This window comes from Pan paniscus, chromosome 16 (genome assembly GCF_029289425.2).
Source record: "Pan paniscus chromosome 16, NHGRI_mPanPan1-v2.0_pri, whole genome shotgun sequence".
Lineage (NCBI taxonomy): Eukaryota > Metazoa > Chordata > Mammalia > Primates > Hominidae > Pan > Pan paniscus.
In genome coordinates, this window is record NC_073265.2 from 45,991,511 (window position 1) to 46,003,965 (window position 12,455).

Below are 12,455 nucleotides of genomic sequence, written 5' to 3' on the forward strand. Positions count from 1 at the left end.
TTTGGGAGGCCGAGGCAGGTGGATCACTTGAATCCAGGAGTTTGACACCAGCCTAGGTAACACGGCAAAACCCCATCTCTACAAAAAATACAAAAATTAGCTGAGTGTGGTGGCGTGCTCCTGGGTTCCCAGCTACTCAGGAGGCTGAGGTGGGAGGATGGCTTGAGCCCAGGAAGGAGGTCAAGGATGCAGCGAGCCAAGACTGCTCCACAGCGCTCCATCCTGGGACACAGAGCAAGTACCTATCTCAAAAAAAAAAAAAAAAGACTGAAAAGGAATTTTGAAGAAATTGGGGGAAATGTGAATATATACTACACCACATGTTAGATTTTAAGGAATATTCTTCACTTTCTTAAGTGTGATTGCGGTATTGTTACACAGAAAAATGGCCTTGATCTCTTACAAAATACATACTGACACACATACAGCATTTAGGGCTGAACTGTCATATCCGTTATGCACTTTGAAACGTTCAGAAAACAGAATGTGAGATAAGTGGAAAAATGCAAATATGGCAAAAAGGTAGCGTTAAAACTAGGTGTTCAAATGGGCTATTTAACTTTCCAATATTTTCGAAAAAACAGCAAGTTGCAAAGTTAAGAAATTAACTCGAAAATAAAAATATAAAAGCCAGGCTAGATGGTGCACACCTGTAATCCCAGCTACGGAGGCTGAGGTGAGAGGTCAGCTTGAGCCCAGGAGTCTGAGACCAGCCTGGGCAACATAACACCCGCATTTCAAAAGTAAAGTATAAAAATATCAACGAAAGGGCAAATGAGTAATATTTCTTAAAATCTTTAAGTGAGCCTCCTTGCCTATTCTCATCTACCTCATTCCCACAAAAATGGTATATACTAGAGTTGAGCACCGGAGAAGGAGTCAGAAGACCTAAGGTTCTATTAATATAATTGGCCTTGGCTCTTCCTAGTCAGTGACCTCATTAAAGTCCTCTCCCTGAGGCTCTGTTTCCTCGCCTGCAAAATGATTCCAGCAACCCAGACCACTTGAAAAGGGGCTAAGAGATACAAATCAGGGGTTATCAATGAAAGGCACAAAAGCAAGACACAATTACAACAGTATTTGTAGTGATGTTAAAACATCAGAGGCACACAGCCCTAACAATGGTATAAGCAAACCAGTGCCTTCCCTGGTTAAGTTTCTGCGTGGAGACAGCTGGAGTTGGCACAGCAGTCCCCCAAAGCAGGACACCTTACAGATGCTAAGAGGCAGCTTTTGTGCTTTAAAGCTGTCCTTCTAGCGTTCCATTTTATGTTTCATGGCACTAAAAAAGACAAATTCTGTCCAAACCTGAAAATAAAGCCAAATATTTAAGATGACAGATTTTTTTTTTTTTAAACAAATCTTCGCAAACAAAGGCCTTTGGCCAAAGGTCTCCCGTGCTTGCAGAAGCGGGTTCACCTTGACGTTTTTCCTCTCCAGCAGATTTCTCCTTAAAAGCGTTAAAACTTGAGATAAGTTGGGAGGAATTCCTTCCATCGCTGGAGCAGGCTAAAACCTCAGAGTGAGATCATTCTTTCCGTCTCAGTAAGTGAACCTTGCAAAGCTCAGAAAATTTTGTCTCCAACTCCACGTTTCTCCTCAGGGCCCTTCTTCTGTAGACAATAACGGGAATTCTATGGCAGAGGAGGGGAGGTCTCTTTGACAAAAATGAGGGTGCAAACGTGGAACGACCGGTCATCTGGGCAAAATGAGGGGCCCTGTGCCTGCAAATCCCGAATCCCCTTTGGTCTCCTTTCCTACGACTGAAGAGACACGGGGGTGGGCTGTGGTGTGAGGAGCATGGGTCTTGGCCAAACATCGGCACAAAATGTACCAAAGGGAGTTGCCTCCAGAGAGAAAAGCCAAAACCAGGCTGGGGACAAACAGGCGCACACGCCTGGGAGAGGAGGTGGCGGAGGAGCAGAAGGCGGCGGCCTGCGCGGCCCAGGCCTGCAGCAGCCGAGGCGGCTGCCGCGTCGCGCCGGGATCCCTCCTCCCCCGCCTGGGCCGACGCAAGATGGCGGTCCGGCCGCCGCCGCGCAGCCGGTCTCCTCCCCCGCGCTCTGGGCGCTCCCGACGACCCACGCCGGCCTCAAGACCCCCAGTCCAGCGCCCCCGGAGTGAGGCGGCGCAGGCCGCGCGGGAGGGCCTCTGCCTGCTGCAGCGCAGGGCGGGCGGGGGCGGGGGGCGCTTACCGTGAGCGGAGCGGATCGGCCTGACTGGAGCCCTGAGGAGGAGGAGAAAGAGGAGGAGGAAAAGGAGGAGCACGAAAAACTACACTGCGGCGACGGCGGCGGCTCCCATTGCGGAGCTGGCAGCCGAGCCGTGGAAAGGGGGGGCTCTCGTGCAGCCGGCGCGCTGCCTCATGGGTAGGCTCCGGGTCAGCCTCCCCGTGTCCGAGCTCCCTGTCTTCTCGCCGACGCGGGAGGCGGGCACCGGCATGTGCGCCGCGTCGCGGGCCCTCGAAGACCCACGCGCCCCGCCATGCGCCGGTCGGGGGCGAGGGCCAGGGCCCTGCCCCCACGTGGGTGCGAGCTGCTGGCTGGTGTGGCCGGGAGGCAGCCCCAAAATCCGGACTGCTCGGAATTTGCAGGCGAGGAGCCGTGCGTTCCGGGCCCTCCGCGTGTGTAACGACCCCCAGTCCGTTGGCTTGGAAAGTGAAAAGGTCATGGGATACAGCCGCCGTTCGAAAGAAGCAAGGGGCCTGCGGGTCGAAGACTAAACCAGAAGAGAAAAAGGAATCGTCCGTTTCTTTAAATAACGAGCTGATTTTACCAAGTCTGTTTTAAATGTGTGGTTTTGCTTGCGTCCCCTGTCGAAGTCAAATACGAAGAGACGAATCTGTACATTTAGCGTTTTATTTGGGACACAGGAATTGCAAGTTCAGGTTATTTACACATACAGGGTGGTCTTCAGTATGTCAGAAGAACAAAGAGGAGTTAGGGGGTTTTATTTTTGTTTAAAAAGTTATCTATTGTTTTTCTAGAAAGTTCTTTGACATTTAGTAAAGTTTTGGGTAGCTGGTTAGTTCTGATTGGTGAGGGAAGGGGCTTCGTAAAGCTTCCCCTACAGCTGCAGCAGGTTCTTTGAGAAGCTAAAACCTGAAGATAAAACCTGTTTCAGGTTACAGCAGGCGGTTTCAGCAGCCAGGCTTGCTGAGAATTCCATTCTTAGAGCAATGTTATGTGCCCTGAGGGCTTCCCCCAGCACTGGCTTCTCCATTCTTTTAGTTGGCTATGACAAGAGTGACCCAATTAGAATGATTAACTTGCACACTCTAATTCCTAACTCTGCCATCTGCATATTAACCTGTAATAGCATTTTTTAAAGTTTGACAACGAGAAGTATAAGCAATTTACAAGAAGAACACTTGCCAAGATACTGCTTGCGTAAATACTTGCTAAAGGTTGTATTCTGATCTGTAAGGAAAGTTTCCTAAACTGATTGTCTTCTCAAGAGCAATGGCATTACTAGTGCAGCTTGTGAGTGACCAAGACTTGAAATCTTGCCTGTTAGGATCCATAACAGACACCCTGTTCAATCACTGAATCTTGCTAATTCGTCTTCCTATTTGAATTCAGTTTCTTCTCTCTCATCTGGCTTTCCCCAGTTTTTCTCAAGTGTTTATCATTACTGTAGTCTCCATATTGATTACTGCCCCCAAATTAATCTTCCCCAAAGACCACCTGGATCACTCCTACTTGGAGTGATCTGGTGTACTTGGAGGTAACCATGACCTATCCTTCTCCCAAATGGGCCTGGGATCATCTACCCAGCTTTCCCTTTTCTGCTGGCCCTGAAAATAAACTTTACAGGAAAAGACAGAAAATAGTCAAAACAGCAAACATGGAAAGTTTAAAAATTCCAAAATCTTGGAACATTCTTAAGACATCGTTTTTCAAATGTCCCTAAAGGTTAGCAAAGCATGCTACAGTGTCAGGCGAAATTACAACAAATTTAAAGATCTCGGTTGGCTTTATTGCAATTCTAGATTCAGGCACCACTTCATTCAGTAAAACAGAATAGGTGTTCCCATGAATGGAGCAGATGTGGTTGGCTTTATAGACAGAAAATGGGCTGAAGAAAGAAGAAACAACAAAAAACAAGTTGGTCTTTTCAAAGTTACTTTCCTTGTAAGGTGGGGCAGTGAGACAGAATAATAGAAAGAAAACTGATTGGTTAATACCAGGTTACTCCAGATTAATATTGTAAGAACAACAGCAGCCAGGTGTGGTGGTGTGTACCTGTAGTCCCAGCTACTGAGGAGGCTGAGGCAAGAGGATTCCTTCAGTCCAGGAGTTCAAGGCTGCAATGAGCCATGATCCTGCCACTGCAGTCCAGCCTGAGCAACAGATCAAGACCTTGTCTCAAAAACAAACAAAAACGACTTAAAACAGGGAACTTCATTATCATGGGGATTGAAGGTTTAAACTGGCCTGTTTGGGAAATTAGGCTGTTATCTCTCTCCTGATTTCTCAGAAGGCCACATAACAACTCAGTTTCAGTTTTGTGAGCATGGGTAACTCCATGTTGGTTTTTAGTCTAGTCTGCTGGGGCTTAGTGCAGGAGTTGGTCCAAAATAATGGCATCCTCATAAAAAGGAATGAAATAATGGCAGTTGCAGCAACCTGGATGGAATTGGAGGCCATTGTTCTAAGTGAAGTAACTCAGAAATGGAAAACCAAACATTGTATGTTCTCATAAGTGGGAGCTATGTTGTAAGGATGCAAAGACATAGTAATGATAGAGTGGACTTTGGGGACTCCGGGGAGAACGTGAGAGGGGAGTGAGGAATAAAAGACTATACGTTGGGTAGAGTGTATACTGCTCGGGTGATGGGTGCTCCATAATCTCAGAAATCACCACTAAAGAACGTATTCATGTAACCAGACACCACCTGTTCTCCAAAAACCTATGAAAATAAAAAGTAAAAATAATAAAATGATGGCATCCTATTATTTATATTTATAACAAGATGAAAGAGAAGATTGCACTCTGTATTCTAGAGTCTAGTCCTCACTTTGTAGATACAAAAGCTCAATGTTGCCAGTCTCCAGAACTAATTTGAATCCTGGGGGATGATTCATACCAACCAAACTTACTGAGACTCATGTGTAAACCAAAATTGCAATTATTTTTTGTTGTTGTTCATGAAAAACACAACTGCCATGGAGACCAAAAAGCTGGTTAACGTATTTTCATTCAAAGGAAGATTTACATGAGAGGCCAAATTACAAAAGATGACTCATGAGAATAGAATCAGCACACAGGAAGTTATTTGGATGATTCTGACATCGTCCTTCAAACTTCTGACATCATACGCCCTTGGCCTCTAGAACGCCGTTCTTTTGGTTCTCCTGACTTACGGTCTGAGCTTTCCCATCATTTTTTATGAGCTTCTCTGACTTACATTCTCAGCCTGTTTTACATGTTACACACTTGCTATAGATATCCTCACAGTACTCATTCTCCTTAAGTGAGATTATGCTCCACATCCTTACCTGAATTATTGCAGTGAATATGGGTGATCTCCCAGCTTTCATTCCACAATTACTTTGTGTTCATCCATGCAATTTGGACAGACGTAATACACCGCACAGCAGGTCCAAGAATTGTCCAACTGGCCAAAAGTTATCAGAGTTACCCTCACCCTTTGAACTAGTTTTTGTTTCAGAGGCCAATCAGAGGGAAGCCTAGGATTTTTGTTTTATTGCAGAGAATACGGAAGTTCTTTTTTTTCTCTGAATGGTATGGCATTCAAATGTAAATACTGGAAGAGCTACATTCTCCCTCTTTTTTTTTTTTTTCTTTGCTACTAAGTAGAGCCAACTGAAAATAAAGCCAACACGTGAAGGAGGAATAGCTGGGAGAATCAATCATAGGGAAAGGAAGCCAATCCCTGAGAGAATCATAAACCTTCAAATAAAACATCACCGGAACCCATACTGCCTCTAGACTTTTCTGGTTTATGAGCTAATAAATTCCCTTTGTTGTTTAAGCTGAAGGGATCCAGAATAAGCCATTGTGGCATAAAAATTATTTTGAGCTGAATATGTTTATGTTCCTGAAATCCCTTATCTACCTAAAAGCAGAGCCTTTCAAAAGAACCCAAAAGAACTCAATTGTTATAAATTCCCTCCAGGGAGCAACCAAGGAAGATTGAGTCACCGTCAGAGACTGTGAGAATGTCACCACATCTAAACAGACATTGTCAAAACAACTATGATATCTCCCATCTATTCTCCAAAGGGCCCATTTATCTTTCCCAAAAGTCATTTCCATAAGTGCCCTTTCTGCTCCTTCCCCTTCTAAGAAGTCATTTGTTTTCCCATAAGTGCTTTTCTCCCCCTCCCCTTCAGGGAAGTATATCAGTCTCTAAGCCCCAAATTCTAACTACCCTCTGGAGTCAACACTTCCTTGTGATCTCCTTGCGTACATATGTGATTAAAATCTGTCTTCTCTTGTCCTTTGTCAGTTTATTCACAGGCCCCCAATTATAGAACCTCAAAAAGTAGAAGAAAAGTTTTTCCTCCCCCACAAGGCCAATTTGAGTTGAATTTTCTCTTACCTGCAACTGAAATCATCGTTAAGTGTGACAGAGATAATAATACATATTCACCATCTTATTTTCCTCTTTGCACCCAGGAAACCTATGTTTCCCAGCTTCCTTACCTTTTATATTGGGCTGTGTAACTAATTCTGGACAGTGGAATGTAAACAGAAGCAGTGACCCTCCCATGCAAGCCTGACCTTAAAACTTCCAGTAATTTATAGTTCCTATTTGTTTTTCACACACCAGTCAGCTAGATACAGAAAACTCTGAGAAGCTGGGGGATGGCAGCAACATTATATAGAAGGACTCTGGGTTTCTTAAAAATTGCATCAACACACTGATCCTCACTGGACTGATTGGAGCAAAAAATAAACCTTTATTGGGTTAAGACCCTGAGATTTGAGGGTGATTTGTTGCAATAGCTCAAATCACTAACTCTGATTAATAATAGTGATGGCCTACAATGACAAAAACTAAAATGTGTGTCATTAGCTTAGCACAGCAATCAGTTGGGAATCGAGGAAATAGATGTAGGAGGGTGGACAGCTGAAGGTTCACTTTAGGCAGTAGCTAAACTCTTGCTTACGATATCTCACAAGGCAGATTAGTATCTACATAACTTGTAGAGCTAAGGGAAGAGTTCAGAAAGCAATATTAATGGTAGGTATTGGTGATTTTTGATATTTTTAGCAAGATGTTATCAGAAGGAGATTAGCATAGAACAGAATTAACCAGTTTATTGTTGGGGGGCGAAGGAAATTTTTCACATCTGAAGGTTTGAGTCTGCTGAAATTACCAACAATAGAGAGAATAACAGGAGAAAAGGCATAGAAAGGTATTCACATGGTACTGTGCACAGGAGTCATACAAAACATAAGACTCAAAGAAGGGCCAGACAGTTGACACTCAAGTACCCTCTTCATAGCGGAGAAGAAAATAGAAGACATAAGCAATTTTGAGGGGTAGCAAATGATTTTCAGAAGACGCGAATGAGCTCAAAGAACAGACAATGGTCTGGGACAAAGTTTTCTGAGCTCTGAGGGAGGTGGCAACAAGTTGAAGGAAGGTGAGGGGCAATAGAACACCAATAGAATAGGTGTTCCCATGAATGGAACAGATGTGGTTTACTTTATAGACACATAAAGGACTGAAGAAAGAAGAAACAACAAAAAACAAGTTGGTCATTTCAAAGTTACTTTCCTTGTAAGGTGGGGCACTGAGACAGAATAATAGAAAGAAAACTGATTGGTTAATATCAGGGTACTTCAGGTTACTATTGTAAGAACAACAGCAGCCAGGTGTGGTGGTATGTACCTGTAGTCCCAGCTACTGAGGAGGCTGAGGCAGGAGTATTCCTTCAGTCCAGGAGTTCAAGGCTGCAGTGAGCCATGATCCTGCCACTACATTCCAGCCTGAGCAACGGAAATGAACAAAGACGGTCTTCTTATGCAGATAAAGTCTCCCAGGTAATCTCAGTTGCCCTGAGAAGAATAGAGGAACAGTCTGTCTGGGCATGATGATGACTTTTAGTCTTTTCTCTTCTCCTTATGGTTAATCTTCACTGGTTATTTGATGAGATTCCTAGGGAGGAGGCTTTAGAACAATTGCATTTCTTTGGAAATGCAATTTCTTTTGAAAAAAGTTTTCTTCTGAAAGATAAGGGAACTTCCAGGGAGAGCCTCTCCCTGTGTTTGGGGGTTGCGAGGACAGAAGAAGTTTAGAAAGTCCTTTATTCTGAGGCAACTTCTAAGCGTTTCCAAGTTTCTTTAATTCAGAAGTGCTCAGCACACCCCAAAGCACCATACTTTGAGGTATCGTTCTCTGAGCCCTAACATTACAAACAGAAATGAAAGGGAATAGAGAGAGTCCACCACTGGGGACTTTGCAGGGTTGGAAAACACTACTTCTTCTACATTCCAAACAGAGATGTGACTTTCAAAGGCTTTGAGCAAGGAAGCACCAGTAGAATCTGAACAAAGTGACTTGCACTTAGGAAAAGATCAGATTACATATGTTTCAGATAGCACCTATTATTTCAGATAGCCTCAAAGTAACGGCCATTAAATTGAAAAAGAAAAATTTAGTCAAAAAAACAGAGAAATAGGCAGCTTTTAGAACTATGCCTCCAGAATAAATACTGTTGATGCTTCAGTATTTAAAGGTAGGTGATATTCATCTACCTTTTTTGAGTGTTCCCATTACCTGAAGTTTCACTGTGCTTCTGTTTTCGACAGCTGGGATCTGCAACTCTTTTTCACAGGACTGTCCTTAGGCTTTTGGAACTACTTTGCATGCTTTCACAAGGACTGGAAGTCCCTGGGAAATTATATCCCTCAAGGGCAGTTCTTAACCAATGACTGATAAATGCAGGAGTATGGAAGCTTTAGCTCCCCCTGTCTTGGGTAGGAACAATTTAGACACATAACTTACACTCCAGAATTTCCCTGTAGGATCAAGCTGAATATACCCTCTGTAGGGTTTTACCTACAGCTGTATCCTTGGCTTGTGGGCAAGTTAAACTACTATTTATTCCAGTTCCACAGCCACCCTTCTTGCTTTGTGATGCTGGGAGCTAGGACTCTACAAAACAACTTTGTGCCTTGCCAGTTGCTGGTAGGCTCTGCCAATAGGGGGAACTAAAGAGGGACTGGAAGACTGGAGGAAGAAGAAGGGCTTTGCTCCTTCCTGTTTGCCTGCTTTTTCTTCCTGTCTTCATGAATCCAGCAACTTTTCATCACTCCAGCAGTGACAATTCAATCCTGTAACAGAGGCTCCCAGCACCATATATTGAATAGGGTATCCTTTCCTTAGTGTGTATTTTTGTTGACTTTGTCAAAGGTCAATTGGTGGTAGGTATGTGGCTTTATTTCTGGGCTCTCTATACTGTTCCATTGATCTATGTGTCTGTTTTTACATTACCACGCTGTTTTGGTTACTATAGCCTCGTAGTATATTTTGACATCAGATAATGTGATGCCTCCAGCTTTGCTCTTTTTGCTTGGAGCTTTGGCTCTTCAGGATTTTTTTTTTTTTTAATTCCATAAGATTTTTTTTTTTCTTGTGACAGAGTCAAAGTCTGTCACCCAGGCTGGAGTGCAGTGGCACAATCACAGCTCACTGCAGCCTCAACATCCAGGACTCAAGTGATCCTCCCACCTCAGCTTCCCAAGTAGCTGCACTACAGACACATGCCACCATACTCAGCTAAGTTTTCTCAAATTCTTTCTAGAGGTGGGGTCTCGCTATGTTGCCCAGGCTGTTCTCAAACTCCTGGGATCAAGCAATCTGCACCTCGACCTCCCAAACTGTTGGGATTATAGGCATGAGCCACCATGCCTGGCATTGGTTCTATAAGAATTTGAAGATTGTTTTTTCTAATTCTGTGAAAAATGACATTAGTAATTTGATGAGTTGCATTGAATTCATAGATTGCTTTAGGCAGTATGGTCATTTTAGTGATACTGTTTCTTCCAATCCATGGGTTGTTTTTCTATTTGTGTCATATACAATTTCCTTCACCAATGTTTTATAATTCTTGTGGAGATATTTCACCTCCTTGGTTAAATGCATTCCTAGGTATCTTATTTTTTTTTTCTTTTGCAGCTATTGTAAATGGGATTGAGTTCTTGATTCGGTTCTCAGCTTGATTGTTATTGGTGTATAGAAATGCTACTGATTTTTGTATGTTGATTTTATATCTTGAAACTTTACTGAAGTCGTTTGTCAAATCTAGCAGTCTTTTGGAGGAGTCTTTAGGAGTTTCTAAATATAAGGTCATGTTATCAGCAAACAAAGATAATTTGACTTTCTCTTTTCCAATTCAGATGCCTTTTATTTCTTTCTCTTGGCTGATTGGACTAGCTAGTATTTCCAGTACTATATTGAATAGGAGTGGTGAAAGTGGGCATCCTCGTGTGTTCCAGTTCTTAAGAGGAATGCTTTTAACTTTTCAGTAAAATGTTGGCTGTGGGTTTTCATATGTGGCTTTTATTATTTTGAAATATGTTCCCTCTGTGCTCACAACGTTACAACATTTTTATTGTCTTTTACAAAAGTAATGGTCTGCAGCGGATTGGAATTCTTTTTAATTGGTCCTTTCCTACAGATAGTTTGAGAAGCTCCATTTTTTTTTTTTTTTTTTTGATGTATTTTCGCTCTTGTCACCCAGGCTGGAGTGCAATGGCGCAATCTCGGCTCAGTGCAACCTCCGCCTCCCGGGTTCAAGCAATTCTCCTTCCTCAGCCTCCCGAGTACCTGGGATTACAGGTGTGTGCCACCACACCCGGCTAACTTTTGTATTTTTAGTAGAGACGGGGTTTCACCATGTTCGCCAGGCTGGTCTCAAACTCCTGACCTCAGGTAATCCACCGGATTTGGTCTCCCAAAGTGCTGGGATTATAGGCATGAGCCACTGCGCCCAGGTGGAGAAGCTCCATTCTAACATTACTTCTAGCCTGACCCCTAAAACTTGTTAACATCCTCCCAGCTTTTTTTGTTATTGGGTCAGTCAGATGCAGAGGATCGACCAGAGTATTCTGAGCTCTAGAAGACATGGGAGCTATTGCAAAGAAGTAACCTGAGGTTTCCGAACGGTTGATGGAATAGAAATATCTCCCCCACCAAAATCAGAGGATTGCTCTGAACCATGAGGTGCATAGAAAATAAACCTTATTATCTTAAGCCAGTAAGAATTTTTGGTAATTTGTTTTAGTACCTAGTGTTAGTTATCCAAATACAATGTCATTGAATTTTCCTGTGATACTGACTTTTATCTATGTGGCCATGATTTCTGAATTTATACCTTCAAACCACATCCCTCTCCAAAGCATCAGAGCCATATATCTTATCACAAACTTGAAAACTCCTTGTAACTATCCCACAGGACCTAAAAGCTCAACATTTCTAGAACTAATTATGCTTCTTTCTCTTTTTCTTTCTGTATTCCATTTTGTTGAATCATATCACCACTCCTTCAGTTATCCAACTCTGAAAACTGAGAGTAAACCTCATCTTCTCTTTCTCTAACCCACTATAACCAACTGACCCTGTACCATGTTCTGAAGAGTCTACCTTCTTTGTATTTCCCCAACACTTACTTTACTCTCAATTCCTAGTTATTCTACGATATCTCGCTTGAATTACTACAAAAATATTTTATTGTATATTCTTGCAATTAATTCCTTCCAGTGTCACAGGAACAACTTTTCAGAAAGCAAATATAAGTGTGTAATATCCATACTTCAAATATATATTAACCATTTTCATAGTTCTTGAGATAAACGTCGTACATAAAATGACATACATGGTGCGTTAGACACTATGGATTGGCCACTTTAATGTCCCTCCATTCTCCTAATAGGAGATGATGGAAATCTAAAAAAAATTAAAATAAAAAAATAAACAAACAAAAAACCCCTAAATTCCCCATACAGTAGTGCCACCAGAGCACCAGATGTAGTAGATTCTGCCAATTTGATGTGCTACCACCAGATTTGAAAGATAAAAATGAGGTAGAAGTGATATTCTGTTGTTGTTGCTATTGGCAAGCAAAGTTATGAAGATGTTGGTGTTAAGAGGCAATTACAGTAGTTAAACTTGGAGTCCTGATATCCATTCACCAGCTTCATGGATGTGAGAGGCAACTGATGCAGCCTCAATGGTAACAGCAGCAGTGGCTTCCTGAATCCTAGATCTCAGCTATGAAGTTATAGCAGCCCCTTGATTTCTATTCTTCCATCTTTTCTGCCAATGTTATATTTCCCCGAATTAAATACTTTTCTATATGAAATACCTATTTTCTCTTTCTCCTACATTATAACTTGACCAATTAACATTACATAACATACAAGGCTTGGCCAGGCACCATGGCTCACATCTGTAATCCTAACACTTTGGGAGGCCG

The 12,455-nt window shown here is 42.6% G+C and overlaps 1 protein-coding gene across 8 annotated transcripts in view; it reads right to left on the reverse strand.

Moving 5' to 3' along the window:
* ZNF280D (zinc finger protein 280D) overlaps positions 1–12,455 on the reverse strand; it is a 197,011-nt gene that overhangs the window by 100,321 nt on the left and 84,235 nt on the right. Inside the window, exon 1 of one of the 8 annotated variants that reach the window (XM_034938820.3) lies at positions 2,196–2,696. The exons of 2 other annotated variants lie outside the window; for them this stretch is intronic. The gene's annotated coding sequence lies outside the window, so the exon portion shown is untranslated. Of the gene's footprint in view, positions 1–2,195; positions 2,709–12,455 lie in introns of those variants that run through there. 5 more of the 8 variants (XM_034938816.3, XM_034938817.3, XM_034938819.3 and 2 more) reach the window with 5 other exon arrangements.